Raw genomic sequence first — 23,814 nt, 5'->3', positions numbered from 1 at the left:
TTTTTGTGAGTCTAGAGTGTTTGAATTTCCTCTGTGTAGTTTTTCAAGTCAAGCAGGTGTATCGCTGCTTAGATAAAGAGCAAATACGTTATGAAAAGCGTGTTCTTTACATCAGAGTCTCATGAAGCAATTATTTTCTAATGTCTCCATGTTGTATAATCTCAACTTTTTTTTTTAATTTATCTGTCTGCACAAGTGGACTTGTCTTATTGCCCTGATAATTCACTAATCCTACCTTTCAAGTGTCCACTAGGCCTTCTAGTGAGAATCCTGCTCTGAATGCTTCCTATGAGAAATCTTGTCTAGATAAGGGATCCTAGACATTCCCCTCTGAAAGCATTCTTCCTGAAACTTCTTCCCATTTTAAATGTTAAAGAATTTTCAAGAACATCCTATGGAGAGCTTAACCTTCATTCGTAGCCCCTCCAAGCCAAAAGTCTTCAGCTAGGAAAAAGGCACCTTGACTTTGGTGTTTATAGGGAGGCAGTTCAGGAGCTGAGGGCTCCCAGAATGCACTTGTGCAACTCTTCCTCCCTCGTCCGTGGACTGAAGAAGATGAACATGAGTGCTGGGAATGGTTTGGGAATGTACCAAGCACAGAGGTCTTTTCAAGTCTTTTGTTTTACATTAAAAATTCATGTAAATGCTGCATTTTACTGCATAGCATATGTTTCAATATAAAAGAATGTTTTATATTACCTGTCAGCTACTAAAATGGATACTCTTATAACTTCAAATACCTCTTTTTTACCCCCTGAAAAATGTATCACCAGTTTGAGAAACACTGCGTGAATGACAGGCACATTGATTCGTTCCCCAGGAGAGCACACTCATCAATGTCTACGTCAGTGACCAGGGACAAACGTCAATGAGTGAAGAATATTTGAATGAACTCAAAATAATGATTAATTTGATTATTCTGGCAATGTTAACAGCCAGTGCAAATTGCTGCAAGATTGTTTTTAGCTCAAAGATTGAGATCCATCATAAAAGGACAGGAATGGGCGCATGGATAAGTGTCTTGGGTCGGATCACTAAGACAAGAGTGACATACTAAGTGAGTCCCTGGAGTCTACCTGATTAGTCCCGAAACATTTCCACTAGAAATTCCTCCACTTTGGCACAACCAACCGATTTGAAGCAAGCATTTAGATCAAGCATTATCCTGATATGACTAAGTTTGATAACAAGGAGAATACGGTCTAAGTGTCTGTTCCCATTAATTTCTTGTCAAAACAGACTCCCTCTCATGTGGACATGGGCTGAAGAAAGTCAGCAATTCAACTTTTTTCTCTCGGAATTTGAATAGAAAACAAAAAAAAAAAGGCCTTATGTATGTGAAGTACTTTATAGTTTCTTGTTGCACTTAATCCTCACAATAACCTTCTGAAATGAAGGACGGAGAGGTTACGTATTTTGTTCAAGTTAGTGAAGGTCACTCACTGGCGAATAGTAGAACCTGGCCTCGACCACATCCTCTGGCATCAAGTCCAGCATTCCACTATACCACGGGGTGCTCAGGGGTCTGTTTCTATAAATATCTGAAGTTATGTAAATAAAACCGGAGGTGCATTTATATAGTCAAGCACTTTGTTTAAAGCAGCAGCAAATCAGACCAAATGATAATGAACTAAGGTAAATGCCAACCTTTGCCAACTTAGAATTTGAAGTCATAAAATACACACCCCTGGGTTAAGGAAAAGAATTTCTAGCTCGTGATGTAACATGACATGCTCGTCAGGCAGAAGGCTTAAGGAAGCCAGTTGATTTTCTGAAACAAAAACAAGTAGACTTTAGAACTACTTCTAGACTAAATTCAAAATATCGTCTAATTGAATCCATTGTCATTTCACTGTTCATTCATTCAGCAGATATTAGGTAAGAACCCACATATTCTCTAGAAGGCCCTGAGCTTGGTTCTAGGGTACAGCCCCAACTTCATGGACCTTACTGTCTGGCCCATTTAAAACCAGCCAAACGATCATTCGTGTTGCTGAAAAATGTCTCTTCTGAGTATGGAAAAATCACTCAATTATCAAACCAGGAAAGCATGTGGCAGGAACAAGTGAAATGCTTTTGCAACAAATTGTTTTCCTAAGAAAAAGATGGGTAGTTGATCCATAATTATTTTTGAATCAGTTTAGATTTACACTCGAGGTAACAAATTGTTAGTCCAGTTGAGTGAGATTACGTGTCGTCTTTCCTTATTATCTGATAAATTGAAAAATAATTTTTCTATTAGATATGTTGCTTGTCAAATAGCTAGTGATAGTATACAACTAACTAGTGCAAAATTTAATACCAGTTAAAATCTATAACTTTATATTTTAATAGTGTGTTGATGGTTTTTCTTACTTCTTATTGAGTAGAGGCAACATTTTACCAATGTATCACTATTTTGTTTAATCCTCTGAATTTCTAAATGGAAGATATTTAAGATTCAGTATCCAAAAATTATTTAGATTAACTGAAGGTATTTATTCACTAGGTCCATATGAATTTGAAAATATATTATTTTTTTCACTGCCACTGTCCTCGCCCAAAAAGAACAGAAAGAAAGGAGAGAGAGAAGGAAGGAGGGAGGGAGGGAGGGAGGGAAGGAAGGAAGGAAGGAAGGAAGGAAGGAAGGAAGGAAGGAAGGAAGGAAAGAGAAAAGTAAGAAAAAATATTTATAAAATCTAAGTTTAAAAAAAAAAAGAACATTCAAATCCCATCCCTGATAAGAAAAAGAAAAGATCCCAACTCCAGAATGTTAGCGAACATTCTGTATTATTGAAGTTAGGTCTTATTGTAATGTAATGCTATCTTTTAGTCATTTCAATAACCATTTCTTCTATTTGCTTTTTGAAAACAATCTGACTTATTGCATAAATCTTTACTTGCCATTATTGTATAATCTCTTCCTTGTTAAATCTAAAAGGGTTTTAACCTATAAATATACATATAAACACAGGGAGGTGGAGGGGAATGTCTTTAATGATAAGACAACCCAGGGCCAACAAAAGATAGAGGTACAAAAAAAAGGAAGAAAGACTAAAAAATATGTAAGTAAATTAAACGGTTGTTAAGCAGAGAAATTTATATTAGGTATATGTATAAACTTGTATAAAATTTAGACTGAACACTTATCGTTGACATGAAATTTACAATTGGGACCATAATTTCAACTTTAATTTTTCTCCTGAAATTATTTATCATCTAACAGATACTTCCAGAATTGCTGTGATAGAATATTTCATTCAACAAACGTTTTTGTCTGCCAAGTGCCAGAAATTAATTTACGTACAGGTAATTCCCTCAATTTTTTACAGTCTAGTAGGTTTCATGTTTAAAGTGAAATCCAACCCTCCAGGGTCAGCTGGAAATAGTATGACAGGCAATATGTTTAAGTTTGTTGTCTGACAGTTTCTATAATCCACTATTTTTCACCCTCAGATGCAAGTGATTTTTCATTCCTAATCTAACAAATGAATGACCACCACATAAGCTTTCTAAATATCCATGCTTAAAACGAGAGTAGCTATCTGAAATCTACTGAGAATTTTAATGTAACTGTTGCCCACTTCGGCCAAAGGAAATGTGATTCTAGCAAAAAATGATGTTGAAAATAATCGTTTTTATATTCCTACCACCGTTTCGTTCTGTTTGTTTAAACCCTGGTCTATACGCGGTGGCAGAAGCCATCACAGCCTGCCGTTCCGATGAGAACTCGCTGGCAGCCTGAGCCGGGCGGGCTGTCTCCCATCCACTGTGGGCAGTGCTGGCAATTGATATGGCTGAGTCATGTTTCTTTTAGTTATTTTTGCTCTATTTCAAACTAAAAAGGATTTGAGGTGGCATCCGAGACAATAAATATAGACTTTCAAAATCAAGACCCAGAAAAAGAGGCAGAATAATGGCGACAGACAAAAGGCAGAGACACACAAATTCAGAAGACGTGGTCAGGCGCCCCACCATCCCGCTATTTGTGACCCATGTTAAGTGGCCTCTAGGGGTCGCTCTGAGAGTAGGTGGAATTCCGTACTGGCAGGACGTGGTAACGAGAACTTGAAAGTTCTCTACCATTTCCCTCCCACCTCCGTTATGCGCACAGGTAGCCAAAATGGCAAGTGCATCCCAGACAAATTTTCAGTGGTCATTTCTCTGTTTTCTTTTTCTTATTCCAAAGTATCTGATAAAAGTATCGCTACCCTCTGTAAAGCAAGAATATTCCTGCTTGCCGACTCCATCAAATATGTAACAGTGCTCTAGTATGCACTCTAGATACTCAGTGTATGCTCTGGCCTTTCTAGCATTAATGGGAAACTAGACAAAAACTCAAAATAGTGAAATTTTTTAAGAATCATAGATCTGTGAAAATAAAGCTATTGGGGCCAATGAATTCCAAAACCCACAGTCTCCATTCTACTAAAGATTACAAGTAGAAACTGAAATGCCCCTGAATTGACCTTGGCAAAAATAAACAAACAAACAAATAAATAAATAGGCAAATAGATAGATAGATAAATAAATAGATAAGGTGTCTAAGCTCCCTAGAGACATCTGTGTGTGCTAGCCAAAAATTCTATTAGTCAAATTTCTGCCATGTTTAAACCAAGAAATTTCTCACATTCTTATTTGCAACATATGGGTTAGGCTATGATTTTAACCTACAAATTATATTCACATCGTAATGTTTAATTGAAATTAGGATTTTTGTAAAGAAAACAGATGCACAGAAAGTAATACGTACTGATATTATCTAAATTACTTATCCAACAAAATGCTATTGTCAGAATTAACAAATATGTACGTGCTATGAAAATCTCACTGAAGAATTCACAAGATCTTCCTATTAAGTTCAAAGCCAAAGAAAGGAAAAAGAGCAAAAAATAAAAATCTGCAACTTAGAATATACTAGGTATCATACAATAGCCAAGCTTCAAACTTATGCAATTTTAAAGAGGTATGATATTAAACCATTAAAAATTCAATAGTGAATGTATAAAAAGGGTTTATTAAGCAAATATAAGGTACCATTAGCACACCGAAGCGTTCTTAATAACCTCACATTTAACAGCATAATGACTATGTCTGCTCTTCACACCTCGCTTTCGATCTGAAAGCTTTTCTCTTTCATACTGTGGCTTGTGTGTCTACGTGTTTGCTTGGTTTTGTTTGAAAAAGTGAGGCTAAGTGGGCAAATGTGTTTATAGAGCAAGATTATTGAACAACTTGTTAACATTACCTACAGTGCCCTGGGGTACCATGGAAACCATTTGTGGAACCGACCTGGCCTTCTCAATCCCTTTCACCTTCTTTTCAAGTAGCACCTGCTGGTTTGGAAACAGATTCTTCTGATCTCGGATGCTGCTCTTTCATTCCTCTCCTGTCTGCAGGACCCCCCAGCCATCCTTCCCGAGGGGCTACCCGATGACAGTTCTTTGGGTGTAAAGTCAAGGGCAGGTGCAGGTGAACCATTAGCAATGGTTCAAGAGTAACGAACGTTTTGATCAGGAAAAACTGATATTACCCTGGGCTTTTTTATATGGTTCTTGGCCAAAATTGTAATAGCAGTTTAAAAAAAACTTTAGTAAAAGGTGTGAGGGGTGGAGAGAAGGCTGTATGGGAAAATTGTACTTTGTTGTACATCTCATTAGAAATCATTTCTATTTGGATAAGGATTTTGTGTGTGTGTGTGCCTACAGCACCTGGTCGTCCTAGTTGGTCTCCCATCCAAGTACTAACCAGGCCCGACCCTGCTTAGCTTCCGAGATAAGACAGGATTGGGCATGTTCAGGGTGGTATGGCTGTAAACTGATTTGGATTTTTTTTTAAGTTTTTTTTATGTAAAAATATCTTTAGGTGGTCATTTGAAATTAACATGTCTCATTTTACTATAAACGAATGTTTTTTAAAAGACTATTCTAAATTAAATGAAATGATATATAGTAAAGCACATAGCACAATACCTGACCAATAGGAGGTATTTTTTTTTTAAGTATTCCAAAATAAATCATTCAGCTCACATTTGTGAGCTAATGACTTAGTCTTCTAAAATTTTTCTGTGGCTTCCTAAACAGTCAAATTTCTAAATACGTGTGTAAATATAAATGTAGGTTTTTACTCACTGTTACCTTAATAGAGAGCATTGTATTTGCTAAATTACAAATATATGTTTCTTCACCTCATGTGGCTTTAAAAGAGAGATTAACATTATTTGGACAAATAATGTGCTATGAAAATTTAGGTAACGCAGGTTGATTTTTTTTTTTACCTAATAGCCTTACATTTTTAATGTTTAATAGACAAATGTCAAATTCTTTTAGAGAAAAGTCAACTTCTTACAATTAGTAAGACTTTAGATGTGTTACATATTTGCATAGTCTTTTACACCATCCTTATTACCAGAAAATTAAACATACTTAGTCCTTATGTGAATATCCAACATACTGTTCCATCTTTATGCTTTAAATATTTGTAAACTTATATCATAAAGCAATTCATAACCAAATTTGGTTCCAGACTCCCCATAATTGGCTATTTGCCAGAATAAACTATAAAATGAGGGTAAACACTTTCAGTGTTAAAAAGAAAAAATTGCATTAAATTTTGTTTGTACGATCTAAAGTGTACGCTGTCACCAGGCTTCAGCAGAGACTTTCGTGTTACTTGTTTTTAATGTTAAAATCTTTGTTGGCAGGAAAGATGGCAGGATCATTTGCTATTTCAATTTGTTTAAAATGTCAGGTCACAACATTTTAGATAGAACCCTTTTTTCCTACCCGAGTGTCAGAGCTGGGTGACAACCAAGGACTGTATATAGTACAGCACACTGTAGACTCCTGGCACTGATTAAATGCAGCCGCTCTGGCCAAATCAGGGGTATCACAGTGGAATCAGGGGGGTACAACTAACTTATATTAAAGACAGACTGACTTTGGGAAGATCTTCCATCGAATCTGCAAATGTCCAAGGTATGCTAAAATTTCACCTCCAGAGTATCTGGTATCTATTAGTGGTAAACTGAAAATAAGAATTTCACTTTAAAAAGATTTGGGGGGGACAGGCATTTGAGGTTTATGTTTTGTTTTTACATTATAGTTTTATGAAAACTTGGGGTTTCGATCAATTCATGCTTTAAAAAATAATATGTTCTGAAGCATAATTACATGACAGTTTAGATCTTATTACCGTTTAGTTATAGCCTAATAAATACTGTATTCCTACCTGTTTTCTCAAAAACTAAAGTCCCTAGCTTAGTACATAGTAATCAGATAAAGCATTATGCTGACCAACCAGCTCACTAAATGTATTTATTACCCGTCTCTACATAGCTTATGTAAAAATTCAACGTCACTATCCCTGTCTGCTGCATTCAAAAGCTGCCAGTGCGACTGTCTCATCTTATTATGTCAACATACTATGTTACAGTGTCATTTACATAGACCACAGTACTAAAGTGGCTATAAGCTGCTTACTCCACAAAAAAAAAAAAAAAAAAAAAAAAAAAAAAAAAAAAAAAGCTGCTTACTCTAGCTCAAAAAAGGTCTGAGGCAGACGCCTTTAGTTAAAATGGCTCACTGTTTGAATCATTTCAATCTGTGCATTCTTCACCATAAGTACTGAAGCAGTATTTTTTAACTGTCTTTTCAGGCTCGTAAGAAAAAGCTCTGCATCATATCTACATAGTCTAAATATGTCATGTAATTCAGTTTAAAAAGTGTTGCCTACTAACGAACTAAAGAGAAATAGCTACTGGTTTTCCCAGACCCCTGCTGAAAGCATTTCCCTTTGCCGATGTAGACCTGCCTTAAATGGTTTCTTTCACCACTATTCTGTAAAACACAAGGAGGATCTCGTGGTGACTGCTTACCTGCCTGTCATTAACTCCTTTCACTGGTCAAAGGATATATATCTCTCAGAAGCGACCCGTCTAGTGACGTCCAGTTGTCAAGAGCATGTATTAGCTTCGTTTGAGTCTCCCAAAACTGAACGTGGGTATTTACAAAATTAACTTAATATAGACTTTCAAAGGCCTGCCGGTGGGGAGCGAGGAAGGAGGAAGAGGAGGCGAGGAGATGAAGGGAGAGGAAGGAGAAAGGAGGAATGAAAAGCCCATAGAGAAAGGTCAATCTGCAGATGAGTTCAGTGGGGGAAACTCAAGTTTATAATGCATATTTTTTTAAAAAGTCGATTGGCTTTTGAGAAGGCCGTGCGTGCTCGTACGTGTGAGCATGAGACACGAGTGGGTTTAGGGTCAGGTAGGGGAACCTGAATTGTCTACTGCTGTTTTGGTTAACTAGAGTCATATAGCATTAAAAATAATTATGCCTAACTCCTAAAACTCATTAATTCAATGTTTAATGTTAGAATTATAACAATAATCTTATTGTTAAACTCAGGACAACTCTGTGAAGATTCACAAAGTAATTTTACGAAAACTTATGGTGAAGCTATAAAACGATGAGTAGTTCATGCACATGAAAAGCCTTGCTGGGAATAATCACAGGAGATTTCCCTATAAAACGGGTTGATATACAACCTATTTTTTTCCTCAAGTTGTAGAGATTTTAATAGTTTCTATTAAGTCCCTAACATCTCCCAGATTAAAAACACTTAAACCTATTTTTAAAATCTAAGGAATATAGAGTATCAGAAATTAAAAGTTAAATTAATAGTTCTTAAAATTGCTATGTACGTTAAGTAATACAATTTCATATTTCTAAGTTACGCGTGGCGTTACGTTTATAGGTATAGTGGCGTGAAGCATCGTTCACTTGTGTTTAATGTTTTAGAAAGTTTTCCTACTACTCTAAGAAGATTCTGAATGCTGCAAGGGAAAAGAAGCACAATCAGTATTTTATTTTTTAAGACGTCTCAGTCGCGTCATCTTGTCCATCCACGCACATAACGGCGTTCGTGTTCCATCTTCTACAATGTTTGAAATGCTTTTAACACGAATCCTCAGCAGAAGCTAAAGCTTGTTCGTAAGTGGTAAGTCTCGTCCAGTGTCATTCGTCCGCCTGAACACGCTTCATTTCATTATATTTGCAAACGAGGTGTCTTGGTTTCGGTTTTGTGAAGAGGGTACGATTCAGCATACTCGTGTTTTCTCGGCCGTCCATCCCGCACCATTAATACAATGCCTTTCTCTCCCATTTGATGGTGTTTGTACCAGTGTCCCCACATCTGCTGCATTTGAGCTCCATAAAAAGAAAATGTGATTTTGTATGAGTAGTTCTGCCGATCCACTCAATATTTCCGCACCAATCAGCATACTTAAATGCATGTAGTGGTCTGTATAACTGTTTGACATCAAAATACTTGTTTACTTTACGTCCAAATGTCTGTGAAATTGCTGGCGTTGTTCTCCATTCCGGTCTGGTAGAATAAGCGAGATAGAAAATAAATGTGTAAATGAATCATCTGTGTCCTTTCAGTTCTCTGCATGAAGCCACTTTACATCAAGCATGGCGTATGCCTGCCACCCGACAATCATGATTTCTTGACACCTCATTACTGACTGTCGAGACAGGTAGCTACGGGAGGAAGTGTAGGATAAAACCTCTAAATCTGGAAAAACTTAAAGTTGGATCCATTGCCCTTCCAAATCCTCTCCTTTTCAAATGAATCCTTTCAGACAGCCTATGGATGGATGTACGTCACTTGCTTTATATTTTTAAAAAATTCAGTGCAAACCACTTCGCCAGAACTCTGGGATGAGATCATCAAAGATAGTCCCTCACTGCCTTTCCTAAAACCAGGACAGTCCTTGTTGGGTAAATCAAGTCTTAATGCCTGACCCCAGGGCCAGCTCCCTGGGTATGAGACCCATCATGCAGTTACACAGAAGTGCGGGTGCTCAGAGGGGCTCTGGACTTAATTGAATGCTCTGCTGTAGCCATGTTGATGAAATTATTAACAATTTTTGAGCAAGGAACCCTGTATTGTCATTTTGCATTAGGTCACAAGTTACATAGCCAGTCCCGCCTGGCCAGTGAGGCAGATGAGAAGACCACCAATTGAGTCCGGCTCTCAAGGCAAAGAGGTTAACAGGTAGTGAGGAGAGAGGCTTATGTATTTAACAAATTCTTATATAGCACTTAACCATATGCCAAGTCTGATACATATATTTGCTCATTTAATCCTCATAATGTCAGTATTGTTAGCATCTCCATCTTACAGAAGAGGAAATCAAGGCACATCTCCATCTTTCAGAAGAGGAAATCAAGGCACAGAGAAGTTAAGTAGTTTGCCCAAGGTCTCACAGCTAGTAAAGCCAGGATTTGAACCCAGGCATCCTGGCTACAGAGTCTGGACACCTGACCATTTAGGCCAATGCTGGCTCTTGCTTTGCTATGCTGCCTTTCCATCAAAGAAAATTTCTTCATTTTCTTTGTTAACGAAGTGCCAAGGGATGTGCCTTACCGTATTTATTTTAAAGACCTCTGCTTAACTTTCTAAAAGTTTCGAGGACACCTTCAGAGAAATTGCACATCTCAACAACATTTCCCTGCTCTTCAGGCCAAGGACACTTGCCCGGAGTAAATTAATAAGACATGGCTATAAATATTAAGAAACATGTCGCCAGCCTATGTGTGACCCGGCACGGCTGGGGCTATGGAGTGGCTGACCTCTCTACACCCAACTCCTGCACTGATGGCAGAGGGGAAAGAAGTGACAAGGAAAATGGGCTGGCCTTGGGCCCCATGACACTGTCCTCCATCTGCTCCCTCTGCCTTCCTAGCTCAGATAGCACCCCGCATCTTCCTAATGCAAGAGGGCCCTGTCCTGGTAACAGGGACATAACGTGCTCACTGCCCATTTAGCCTGCAAGACTCCTTCTGCTCTGGGCTAATGTTCAAGGTCCAAAGCCATATATGAAAGAAAAAGAGGTCCCCAAAAGCCACTGGCTTAATGCACCACCCAGGAGCAGCCATTCCAGTCAAAAGGTCCACAGGATTGTCCAGTCATCCCAGATGATGGCAGTCCCCAAGGGAAGAGCAATCTAGCCACATAAGGAAATAGATGCCTCCCACACAGGCTTCTCTGGTCCATCCACCACACTCCATTTCCCAAACCCTCCTCTGAAAGGTCAGGACGCAAAGAGAAAATACTTGGGAGAAGTCACCCACCCTAGAATTCCATCTCACCCAAGAGAAATGGAGCAAAAGCAGTCGTCCTCCCTTTCCCCAGGTCGACCAGGTGGCATGCAAACTCCTCACCCCTCTGCTCTGGTCCCTTCTTTCTTCTCCAGTCCACTCTATTCATCCCTCTACCTCCAACCATAGAAAATAAATCCTACAGTGCATGATCTGGGCAGCAAAAAAAGATGGAGGCGGGAGAGGGATTGAACAGCATGGCATCTACTCAAAGAGAACTAAAAACAGGTTTTTCTCCTCCTTCCTGCACCTTTTCCCATAGTTAACCTCATGTAAACAGATGGGCTTGATGGCATGACTCAGAGGGCTGCACAGTAGCAGAGACAACCCTGGAGCCGAAACTGAATGCAAGCCTCACTCCAGCCCCAGAGTTTCATCTCTCAACCCTTCCGATTCCTCTGACCATCTGCTACGAGCTAAAGATTATAAACTCCCATAGCAAGAACTTTAGAGCTTGATTTGCACAGTGAAGGTAAATAATCCTCATCAGGGAGAAAACGTTATGGAAACCTTTGATTCCGCCGGCTGAGACACTGGGACACCTCACATGACTTTGAACTTCATCATTCCTCACGTACACACAAAGCCAGCGAGATGGCAGGAAGCACCCGCACAGAGCGTGAAATGTCAGAACTCAACACGATGCTCAAGGTTGTAACAAGACACAGGGTTTAAATCTGGACTCCATAACTTACAAATAGCCTGGATGAACTGGAAGCACCTTCGGGGGACAGTCACAGTGACATCTCTGGCCAAATCAAAGACAATGGGATAGACGAAAAAAAGAGGGCTGGTCTGAGACACAGCAATATGTTCAAGGACAGTTGTTGTTGTTTTGTTTTTTTTTTTTTAATTAGAAGCCCATATTAGAACACAGAAATAACACTCACATGATAACAAGTGTTTGGGTGAGCAATCTTCATAACAGTCAACATTGAAGTCTTCTACATATATTACGTGTCTCTCCATGGTGGGCACTGTGCTAAGTACTCGAGACCCAAGACTAACGAGACAGGGTCCCTGCCCTCAGAGAGCTCGCAGCCATAACCATGGGGCTGGCAAACAGCCGGCACAAGTATGGCCGTCCTTCCACACCCCTGCCCTCACCCAGCGTCAACCATTAACCATTCATTCTCCCTCTGAGCCCGGATTCAGCCTCGGGATAGGACCCCCAGATCCACCACCGCCAGGAACTGCTGCTAATCCCCAAATGACCTGACATTCCTTTATCGCCACACAAAGTCCCTAGCATCTCCCACCACAGTGATAATCATGATGACAATTATCATGGCAGCTAACGGACTCGGAAAGCTTATTTTGTGCCAGACCACATTCTTGGAGCTTACCACCCACCACCTCCATCAACCCCGTTCCTCTAAAGTAGTTGGTTAACAGAAATTTTATAGGATCCTCACTGAAGACTCATTTAAAGGAAATGGGGATAAACTCCAGTCTGAGGAAATTAGATGTCCTTCAGATGAATTTTCCGCGAGTGATGGATGTGTCACATTAGCGGTAACGAGGGAGCCGCTGAGAGCTTCTCGCCAGGATGTCTTCAGAATCAAGAGAGATCTGCACCCCGCTGTAATGACAGCGCTAACCTGTCTGGTTGAAGAAGGACAAACCAGATGGCCTTTCGCTGTCCTTTTCATTTCCGAGATTCTATCATTTGTGGTGCTCCAGAATCAAATTTACTTTTTGCTAAAGTCTGTGGTAAATTATGTTCATTAAATTGTCTCCACAACCACTTAGCACAGATGATAGATTGGTAAAGGGGGAAGCAAGCAATTTGTAAAAACATATTTTTAAACTTCTATTAATCACATATCTACATTTTGTGCCGAAGCACAAATATTGTTTAGAGAATTATTCACAAAAAATATCTGAAAGCAGGTGTTGGACATGACGCCAAGGTGTAGTCCTGGAAACTCACACAAATAAATCACTGTGACCTGTACAAATAAATGAATTTGTGCTGAAATGCCTTGCTTCAGGATGGGTGTATTTTAAACATTTATTACTTGTAGAAACAAACTGATTTTGAAATATCGGTGATCTAAAAAAGGAAAACAGTGACAAACATTAGATATTTTTCTAGTTTAAGAATTCAATTTTTTTCTAACTATAATTTAGAAAAATATCATTCGCGTTGTCCCTAATTTTAGCAAGAAATTGCCTTGTAATACTTACTATAAAGTCACTTCCCAAAAAAGATAAAAGCTTGAAATAGAAAATCCCATTCTATTTCTTATCTTTAAATATGGCATCCCAAGATCAAATAACTAATTTACTTAATTTAAAAGAGCTCTTCCAAATCAGTAAGAAAAAGAACCGAAGAGAAAAATGAGAAAAGACCTTGAAAAAATAGTTGACAACAACAAAAAGAATCCCAAGAGCCTGGAACATACCGTCATTCAAAAGCAATGCAAATTAAAACAAAAAGTAGATATCATTCTTCTTCCAGCGTAAGCAGAGTATTGTTTTAAACAATACACAGTATTCGGCCATTGCATAGGAAACGGGCATTCTCATACATTGTGGCGTGTACATCGTTACGACTTCTTTGGAGGAAAATTTTACAATATCGATTAAAAGATGAAAATTTGATTTGCCCTAGAGATTCATCTTTTAGGGATTTACCTTAAAGAAATATTCTCACGTGCGCAAAAGGATGTATGTACAGGTTGTTCACCACGGCCTAGTGTGGATAACACAGAGGCTCTGTGGAAAGTAACCTCCAGAGAGATGTGATCATAAATTTCTGCCTGGGCTGGACGTGGGGTGGGGGGCGGCACGCCCCAGGCCCATAACTCCCTTAGTGAAAGGTTTCTAAGCCAGCCCTGTCCATTCTCTTCTGCATCTAAATGCCGGAAGTAATAACCCTCAAAGGGCCAACCACCCTCAAGAGGTGACCTTGTTGACTATCCTGTAAGTCATTCTGGCCCCGGGCTGTCTCCCGCCTCCATGGAGACTTCCTTACCTTCCCTCCTTAATTCCAAATGCATCCCAAAAAAACCCGCAAAAATCTGCCCCTCTCGGAGCATTTTAGATCTTGCTTCCCGACAATTGCCATCAGTTTTGGCTTAAGTAAATCTTATAAAAATCCTCTGTGGGTTTGGACGTTTCTTACTTTGACGGAACTGAAAAAAGAAAATGGTAACAGCAGCTGCCTCTGGGAACGAGGCCGGGGTTGGGGGCTGGACCGGAGAGAGGATGTATTTTTCGCTGTACATTTTTTCCACTATTTGGATTTTTTTTTTTTCCAGTCCAGTGGGAGAGGCCGCAGCTGGAGTGCAAGGTATTGAGGGATGATCTAAACCGAAATGCACAGAACGGAGGTGGGAGTGCAGCATCTGGGCTCATCTTCCCTTTTTTTTTTAACCCTGATCACAGCCTCCCCCCCCCCCCTCTCTCTCTCTCGCTACTTACTGATCACTGTTTCAGGGTTGGAGAATCGGGCTCAGGGGAAATAGTCACAAAATAAGAAGGGAACGGGAGCAGGGGGAGGCGAGGCGGCAGATTCTGTGCCATCCCGACCCTGATCCGGGACGCAGAACCCTAGCCGCCCCCGCCTCCTTCCTGCTGCCCGCCCGCGGAGGATTTCCTGCCTCCAGACACTCCTCTTAAAACGCCTTTTTTGGGCCTTGGACTTTCTCTTACACTGGCTTGAAATTGCCCTAGGAAGTTCTCGGACATCGAGGCACTGAAAGAAATCTTAGAAACAGCCCACAAATTCTCTGTGGAAATGGAAAACTTTACTTTCACTGAACAAATAATCAACCATTATTCTCCAAAGGGCCATTTCCTCTTTGTGAGCACAGAAGCCCATTTTGGAGACTTCATAAATGTAACTGTTTTATAAATGAGCGGCCATCAGAAGGGCCACTCCACCATCAAAGATGGAAGCAGCAGACCAGGAAATAAGGGTGTCTGGCAGTCATGGGACAATTCCTTTAACTCTGAGAAATCGTCTATGCTGCCTTTTAGGCTGTGATCCTTAAAATCGGGCAAAGCAATTCCCAAACCCAAAGTGTTATTAATAGTTTAATCATCAACAGAAAGATGCGGCTGATTTAAATTGGAGAGGGAAAATATTGCTTTAACAAGAGTCAAGTTCTATCTTTTTCCAGAGGAACCAAGATGCAAAGAGTTCAAAGGCAGTCAGTGGCCATTTTTGCAAAATGTAAACGCGATACAACGTAGGATTATAGTTGTAATCATAGAAAAGATCGGCAGCAGTCCTCTAGTCACCGTTAAAAGTGGGTGGCAGTGGTTTTTAATCTTTTTTTGAGTCTGAGCTGTCTTTTAGAATCTGATGAAAATGTAGGTGGAGAGTTAGAAGGGGGAAACCAAATCTTTTCTCTCTCTTTCCCTATGAGCCAACCTACTGAAAAGCACTGAGCTCCTTCGCTCTGAACAAACCTTAATAACCTTCGAACGCGCAAATTTAAATGTTAAATCTAATTAAGCAGATACCACTGCTACTTTTCATTCCGTGCGTTAATGGGGACATATACAGGAACTACTACAATTAATGACTTTAATGAGCGGAAGAACAAAATTAGCATTTACGGGTTCTAATTAAATTTTGGCTTCTAACTATAATGTTTTCGCTTTTCACTAAGAAATAGTGCACTTTTAAACTAGAGAAGGAAATAACAAAATGCCCAAATTATTAAAAGGAAATTGATGGAATTGGCACCATTTTGTCTTTGCAGCTTCTGATTCTTCGCAGGTCATCCAGAGTTCTGTTCCGTGAGCCACAGGAAACCCAGATTCACCAGTGAGACAAGATACGAGAAAAATTATAAATGCGAACATGCTTTTTAAAAAGAGAACATTTCTCTTAAATGACTGTTGTTTATTATCATTGTCGCTGCTGTCATAATACTACTAGCCCTTGGACCAGCAAGAGATTCTGTATGAACCACAGAATATTAATGCATAAAATTGAAAATCTGTATTGCCTTCAATTCCGCCTGGGTCAGGAATATCACGCGTTGTTCAAAGTCTTTCAAAACCAAAACCAAAAATGGTTCCATGTGGAATGGATGGTTCCAACAATAACAACATAAAAAGAAGGCACTTGGAACGGTAGATTTTCTCCTGGACCTTGGATAGCACACCCAGACAAAAATAAGACTTTGTTTTCCTCCAAAACACTCTGTGAAATGCCTGCAACTGCTTAGTTACTACCAAGGGAAGATGTCTCCTTCTATTCTGGTGGCCCTGCAGCTTTCTCTCCTTAATTAGAGCCTCCATATTGTCTGGCCATCTGCTTCTGGGTTCTGCCCAAATTGTGATGATGGAAGGGGTAGTTTATGATCTCATCCTTTTAGTGGGAGGATAAATTCCACATTAGTCTCATCGCATCACGACAAAATGCCTCTGGGGGAGACACGAGGACCCTCGTGGCCCATCCTGTGTAGCAGCTAAATTTTTCCCCTGGCTGTAGAGTTTGCAGGGTTTTTCTGTTTGATCATCTCACGGCCAGCTAGCATGCAAATGTCATATTCAGAACACATTCTGCATACTTTCTCCACCACTGGCCATAATCTGTCTCCTGCTACTGATTTACCACTTGATAGAAACCTTTGTTTCCCCCCTGTAGAGCTGTCTTCTCTCACGTTGAGTCATTTTTGCTATCAGGTACAACCCCGTCAAGTAGCCACCAGCCCAGACTGACCAACTGACCCCAGCTTCTCATTTTTCCCCATTCAGTCAAACTCTCTGGTACCTAAGTTTGGGGGTGATTTGTTATACAGCAGTAAACAACTGATACATAAATACTGTGATGATGATTATAATAATGGCCTCGAAAGAACATGCTACCCTGTATCTGTGGCCCCTCACGATGTGATATCGAAGTACCTTTCATCACGAGGTAGAGGCCTATAACTTTTTTTGTTTTTGTTTTTTTAACTATAAGTATGCGATAGAAGAAACTTTGTGCAAGTCCCTAAGCCTAGGCCACAAGAGACTTGCAGCTTCAATTCGCACACTTTTGGGACCTAGAGGTCACCATGCTGAAAAAGCCTAGTCTAAATTAACAGACAGTGAGGGGCCACGTGGAGCAGAGCCAAGGCACAGCCAAACCATCAGCCAGAAATGTGAATGAGGCCACCTGGAACCCTCTCCCAGCAGATGACTGTGAAAATGAGAGTGATCCCCAGTGTGACTACCCAGATCACCAACACTGGAATCTTGAAAAATAACTGTGGTTGTTTTAAGCCCCAGTTTGGGGGTGGAATTCTGAATAGCAAAAAAATAATAATTATTTTAAAAAAATACTCACCCACCTGGCTCCTGGCTAGTTCATCTGGTCTGGCTCTCCCAGCCTCCCCACCCCAACGATGAGTCCAGGCACACGAGGTAGCCTGACAGTGTGGTCAGGCTTCTGACTCCATCAGACTGCTGGAAGTATAGAGCTGTGTACTCTTGAACGACAGAAATTAATGTCTCCCAGTTCTGGAGGGAACTGCCACTCCAAGACTAGGATGCCGTCCGGTTCAGTTCCTGGTGAGAAGCCTCTTCCTGTTTATGTCCTTGCATGGCGGAAAGAGAGGAGAAGCAAGCTCTCTTCTCCTTATAAATTCAGATTGCAAATTCATGAGGCAAACGAATGATTTACTTTTTAATTCACTAAGTTAGCAGATGGTTTGTTACACAGCAATGGAAAACTGTCATCTCATCAACATTCCAGTTGACATCATTATATTTAGTATGTCAATGGCCTGGTGAAAGTTCCTTGGTATAATTTTTGATATGTTGTAATACAGAAATTCTGAGTAGAAATAAAAGCCATTCTCCAAATTCCTGCCAAAATTTGCCCCTGGGGCAATTTTCTACTGAAAATTTTGTTCTATTAAGCATTATAGCTGTATATGTATTGATTCTTTAAAAATAATATTCTTGCCCTGCCGAGTGCATTCAAACCTTACATTTATTTCAGAGTGTTATGTAAAGATAAGAAATTATACTTTTTTATGTTCTTGCTGTAAAATCTTAGAATTCTAATTTATGTTTACTGTGTTATTTTTATTGGCTTAAGAACTATAGTTCTTCATGTCAGATACCCCAGTAACTTTGTAGGTACCCACTAATGAACTGTAACTAAAGGAAGGGTCTCCTGGAAGGGCCCATTGCTACCTGAAGGGCCCCGCATTTTACTGTCTTTACCAGGTAATAAGGCATTTGAGAATAAAGTACAGATTTGTTTTATCAAGTACATAATACTACTTATAAAGGTGCTAATCTCTTCAAATCACAATATTAAATGGATAGATGGATGGATGACAGTTGGTAAGGAGGTAGCTAGATGACAGATAAATAGATGATGATAATTAGATAGATGATAGATAGATAGACAGATAGACAGATAGATAGATGATAGATAATTGATAGATAATAGGTAGATAGATGGATAGATAGACCCTCTCAGCAGCAAAATTAATACAACTAGGTTTTTTCTTTTATTTTTTTCATGCTTTCAGTTTAACAGCTGGTTTTTATTTTTGTTTCTGTTTTAGGCTGCAGACTCAAAACTAGGTCTCCTGGGCATCATTTCTCACCTTTTTATCACAGTTTTAGCCCAAGCTGAGTCGATCCATAACAGCACGGATGTGGACGACAGCTTCACTCTCATCTTTTAGAGCATCGGTTGTATGTCGGGCTGGGTTTGCAATTCCCTTAATAATTCCTTTGGTTCTCTCATGCAATTTTTTTAGGATGAATTTCAGATGAATGGATCTGTGCTTCTTTGGTGGCTTTTCTCTTAATCCAAGTAAGATTTTAGATTGTCCCAATTTGCTAGGTAAAATTTATCGCCGAGAATCTGATCATTGAACGCCATTTCTGCCTGGAAAGAACTGCTTTCCTCTCTTCCCTCCCATTTCCTTCTCCAGTCAAGTATCCTCACTTATCTCTACCTACTAGCCTCAGGTCTCTACCTACTGGACAGGAAATTGTATATACATGTAATGGTTGGGGGTGGCAATCTCCATGGTCTCTAAGTGTCCTTGCATGTCCTTCCTAGTAATGCCAAGAATGAGAGGCCCTGACAGCTCTTCTGTTGAAGGCGTACTTGTAACAAACGACCTTGCAGAATACGGCAATGCCTCCCGCCAGACAAAGAGAAGGCACACTTACCCTTCATTATGAAAGCAGTGGCGTCGTCAAGTTCAGTGTTCCTCGGTGTGATACCACCCACCACACGCACAGCACCCATCTGTACTGCTCTGTCGCACCCCAGTGGGACCTGGAGGGGAGCGAGAACCCACACAACATTATGCTTGCTGTGCTTGCTGTGCCATAAGTAACGAAGTCTCTTGTCTCTGATCCAAAATTGTTGTATCATCTGCCAGCATCTAGGAAACAGTAACAGGATAACTGGTAGGAAAATCTCCAATCCCTCAGTGTTTTGTTTTGTTTTATTTTTCACAATAGTAAACTAGAATGTTGTCTAGAAAGAAAGTAGTGATTGAAGTATGGGAGGTAAAGTACGTTTACACATAAAAACGTTAAAACGTGAAAACGTACCTATCATTTACCTCTCAATCAAAAACATGTGCTTCTGATACACTGAAGGGAATTTTCTAGATCCAAACCTCTGGATTTGCAGGTGGTGGCAGAGTTTACATCTCCCTATTAGCTTCTCTTTCTGTCCTCACCAAGACATGTGGAAGGAAGGATCTGTGTGGCCAAAGCGGCGGGTCAAAGCCGGGTCAAAGCCTATGGTGGCAGAGCTTCTGAAAAACAGTTTAAACATTTCCTGGAGAACAGTTTAAGCACAAGTTCCGCCTACGCCTTCCAGCCAGCATCAGATGCTGGGAGAGGGTCTTCCCTGCGTTAAGATTTTAGCATGAAAGTCCAATAACAATAAAAAATGGGATAATATAATCATCATTTGCTATTTTCCAAAATAAAAAGCAGCATTGGTTTTACTTAAATTTTCATTTAATAAGATTAGAAGCATTATAAACATAATATAGCTATTAAGCAGCAGACTATTTATTGTGACTGCCCTAAAATGATGTCAGTGATTTTGACCAATGTGAGATGAAATTCCCACAAAAATTCTATGTTAAATCAGAAATAAATCTTTGATTTAAAAAAAGTATTACTTTATGTCAGTATTTCTCAACTCAGGGCAATTTGTCCCAGGTCCCACTTACCCTACCTCACTCCCCACCCCCAGGCAGGGGGACCTGGTGATATCTGGAGACATTTTTGTTTGTCACGGATGGTGGGGAGGGCGGGGGAGGAGTGTTACAGGCATCTAGTGGGTGTTACAGGGCTACTATAAACACCCTGCAGGGCACAGGGCGGGCCCTGCAACTGAAGAATTATCTGGCCCAAAATGGCTATAACACCAAGACTGAGAAACCCTTATTTAAATGGAAACTCTTTCTGTGTGAATTTAAGTATTTGAAATTGGTCTGTTGAATTAGTACCAATCACGGCTTAACGAAAACTCACCTACTTTTTAAATTTAATCTTTATTTATTTTAATTTTATTTAATGTCGATAATTTCACACCGACCCTCGATGGAAATTACCAGGCCGCTGACTTTTCTCTCCTTCACTCTTAGGTCCTGTGGTCACTTTAATGGACAAACATAAGCCAAATACAATAACTAGAAGGTCCCATCCAGAAGTCAAGCAAAACTCTGAATTTGATTTAATGTCAAATCTCTCTCCTCCCAGCTTAATCCTGATTCGGAATGGAAGCCCGGTGTGGGGGTGGGAGGTGAGGGCTTGGCTGGTGTCTCTGTTTCTCTGTTTCCTCACTCCCTCAGTTTTAACCTTCCACAGCTGGCACCCTGAAAGAGAAGGGTGGCGAGAAAGTAGTAAAGGTTCTGCTTGAACTGTGACCATCATCGGCTAGTTTCTCACACGCTGGGCCGGGTAGAAATTTCAAGATGATGGTCTTACGGTGTGCCTCAGCGGGTCCCACCTGGGCCTCTTCCACCTTCCCGGAGGCCCTCTCTCTGAGTGGCACCCCGATTCTCATGTATGTGGTCCCAACAGGTACCACAGTGGTGCTCTGTGGAGAGCAGACAGACGAGTGTTAGGCCAAAATGGAGGAATTTTTGCTAAGCCAAACCAAAACTTAACAACTAACTTAATTACAGTTTCCACCTCTCCCAGGAATGGAATTTTAAGCCAATCAATCTGGAATTTCCTGAAAATCCCCTGCCTGCCCTGAAGGAAGTTACCCCTGCCTAAAACAATCCACTCTTTTTAACTTCTTAGTTTCACTTTCTTTCTGCATGGAAAAACCTCCCATTTTTTGCAGCTCATCCGAGAGTCCTTCTCGTTGCTGGAGGGGGTGCCGCCCAGTTCATGAAGCCATTAATAAGCCAATTAGAGCTTCAAATTTTGACGCAGCTGAATGTTAGTCTTTAACACTTGTATTTGTGCAGGGACTTCTCAAACCAGCTTTTTAAATCTCTTGCCTGCATCCTGTCTGGTGTTTATAAAACTCTTTTGCACACTGGACTTGCAAGTGAACTAGTAAAGTATTTGATAGATTTTAAGATTGAAAATCTTTGCATGGGGGGGGGATTATACTATGTATTCTTTTGTCTAACAAAATATTTCATTACATAGTGACCTCTACTGGGAAGAATAAAGATATCATCAGGGCTAACAAAAATAAGCCAAATTAGTCTGTTTAGCCAAGGAATTGGTAAATTTGGAAAGGCAAATCTGTTATTTAGAATTTTTAAGGCCCAAATTTACTCCTAATATTTTTATTTTTAAAAATATTTTATGAAATATTTCAAACTTATGAAGTGGAGAATAGAATAAACACATACCTGCCACCTAACTTTAACAAATCTTAACATTTTGCCATATTTACCTCATTTTTTTTTTTTTTTTTTTTTAGTAAGGAACAGCAGCAAGGAAAGTAATCTCTGGTTGTTGTCTGCTCCCCTGGGGAAGACTCTAGGGGGAAAAGGAAATTGCCTAGAGTCAGAGCACCTGGTTGCAGGCAAACGTAAGAATTTAAGGAACTTGAGGGGTTTTTTTGTGTTCCTTAGAAAGCAGTCCAAGGCAAAAACAGCCTTGGGCATGGCTACAGCAAGGGGACTGTCACCTAGGCTTTATGGGAATCTGTATTAGCTCGGGCTGCCATACAAAATACCAGACTGGGCGGCTTAAACGACAGAAATTAATTTTCTCCCAGTTCTGGAGGGTGGGAAGTCCTGGATCAGGGTGCTGGCTGATTTGGCTCCTGGTAAAGTCTCCTTTCCTGGCTTACACAGGGCTATCTTTCACTGTGTCCTCACATGGCTTTGGAAGAAGGGAGGTGATAGAGAGTAAATTCTCTAATGTCTCTCATAAGGAGCCTAATCCTATCAAATCAGGGCCCCACCCTTATGATCTCATTTAACTTTAATTACCTCCTTGTAGACCCTATCTGCATGAGACTGGGTTTCAACATATGAATCGGGGTGGGACAGTTCAGTCCATAGTGAAATCTTTCCACAGTATCTCCAGCCCTTACATCAGTGATTCTAATGGTAAGAAATCATTACCTGGCAGTACTTCATTGTGGGAAGGCTCTAATGGTTAGAAAGCCCAGATGATAAGCCAATTTAACCTCCCAAAAACTTCAGTCTTTGCTTTCATGTTTGTCCTCTTAGGATCATCACCAGGAATTAAACAAACGAATAATAAATAAATAAATTCATTAATTAAATCGCTCCCCTCATAGCAGCCCATCATATCATTAATGGATCCCGGTCAATAAACTGAAATATTCAAGAAATATAATCTCCTGATTTTATCTGAGCGATGACTTTGAAAATCATCAAACTCAAGATTCTCCCCACCTACCTCTTTCTTCACCTTGAACTACTGGGATCTATTTCCTTTAAAGCCATCGTGAAGAGAGGGAATGGTACCTCATAGACCTTTCTGCCAAAATTTTCCCATTACGGAATGTTTACTAAATATGTATGTTTTACTAAAATGCCATGTGTTTGATTTACAATTAAAATGTGCCATTAAATTAAAATACGTATGGCTAAAGTGTTGTTGGAACTTCATGTGTTATGAGTTTTATGATGTCTGTTTTACATTAATCACAGTTGAGTTTTCTGATCATAGCAATATCAAAGTATTAATTCGTAAGAATTACTATCCATCCTGACAAGCAGGTTTAAAAAAAAAATGATTTTTTTTTTCTTTTATGAGAGATCTCCTCTTCCGGGCCTTTTTTCTGACCTAAAACTCAGTAAGACTGCATTATTGACTTTCTGCTAGGGCAGAATTTTAATATAACTTTTGACCCACCCTAATAGGCCAGTACGTCTTAATTTTTCTTCAGAGAAATACTAGTAAGAGGACAGAGTATGTAGTACGTAGCTGGAAGCAGTCCTAAACTAAAATTTTGTTGATGACTATGATTATATCCTAATCGAAAATACACATTTTTCATTCTACTTCATTTTATATTATTGCTTTAAACATAAAAAAAAATGTTCCACTTCCCTAAATCTTTCAGTAAGTTGAAGCCACAGAAAAATACGCTACATTTACTTGGAGGCTATGAATGGATTGGTGGATACACGTAAGAAAAACCCTTAACTCCCTGCTGGAAAGAAGAGGAACTGACTTGGAGGAAAGGAGGAAGAATCTCCCATTTGAGAGATAGCATGAC

The 23,814-nt window shown here is 39.8% G+C and overlaps 1 pseudogene; it reads right to left on the bottom strand.

Moving 5' to 3' along the window:
- Positions 1–5,678: 5,678 nt before the first annotated feature.
- On the bottom strand, positions 5,679–5,797 carry LOC118612153 (annotated as a pseudogene).
- Positions 5,798–23,814: the final 18,017 nt, after the last annotated feature.

The sequence above is a fragment of the Rousettus aegyptiacus genome, unplaced genomic scaffold (genome assembly GCF_014176215.1).
Source record: "Rousettus aegyptiacus isolate mRouAeg1 unplaced genomic scaffold, mRouAeg1.p scaffold_m13_p_15, whole genome shotgun sequence".
Taxonomy (NCBI): Eukaryota; Metazoa; Chordata; class Mammalia; order Chiroptera; family Pteropodidae; genus Rousettus; species Rousettus aegyptiacus.
Note: the sequence above shows the minus strand (reverse complement) of the source record. Positions and strands in the feature narration are given on the sequence as shown.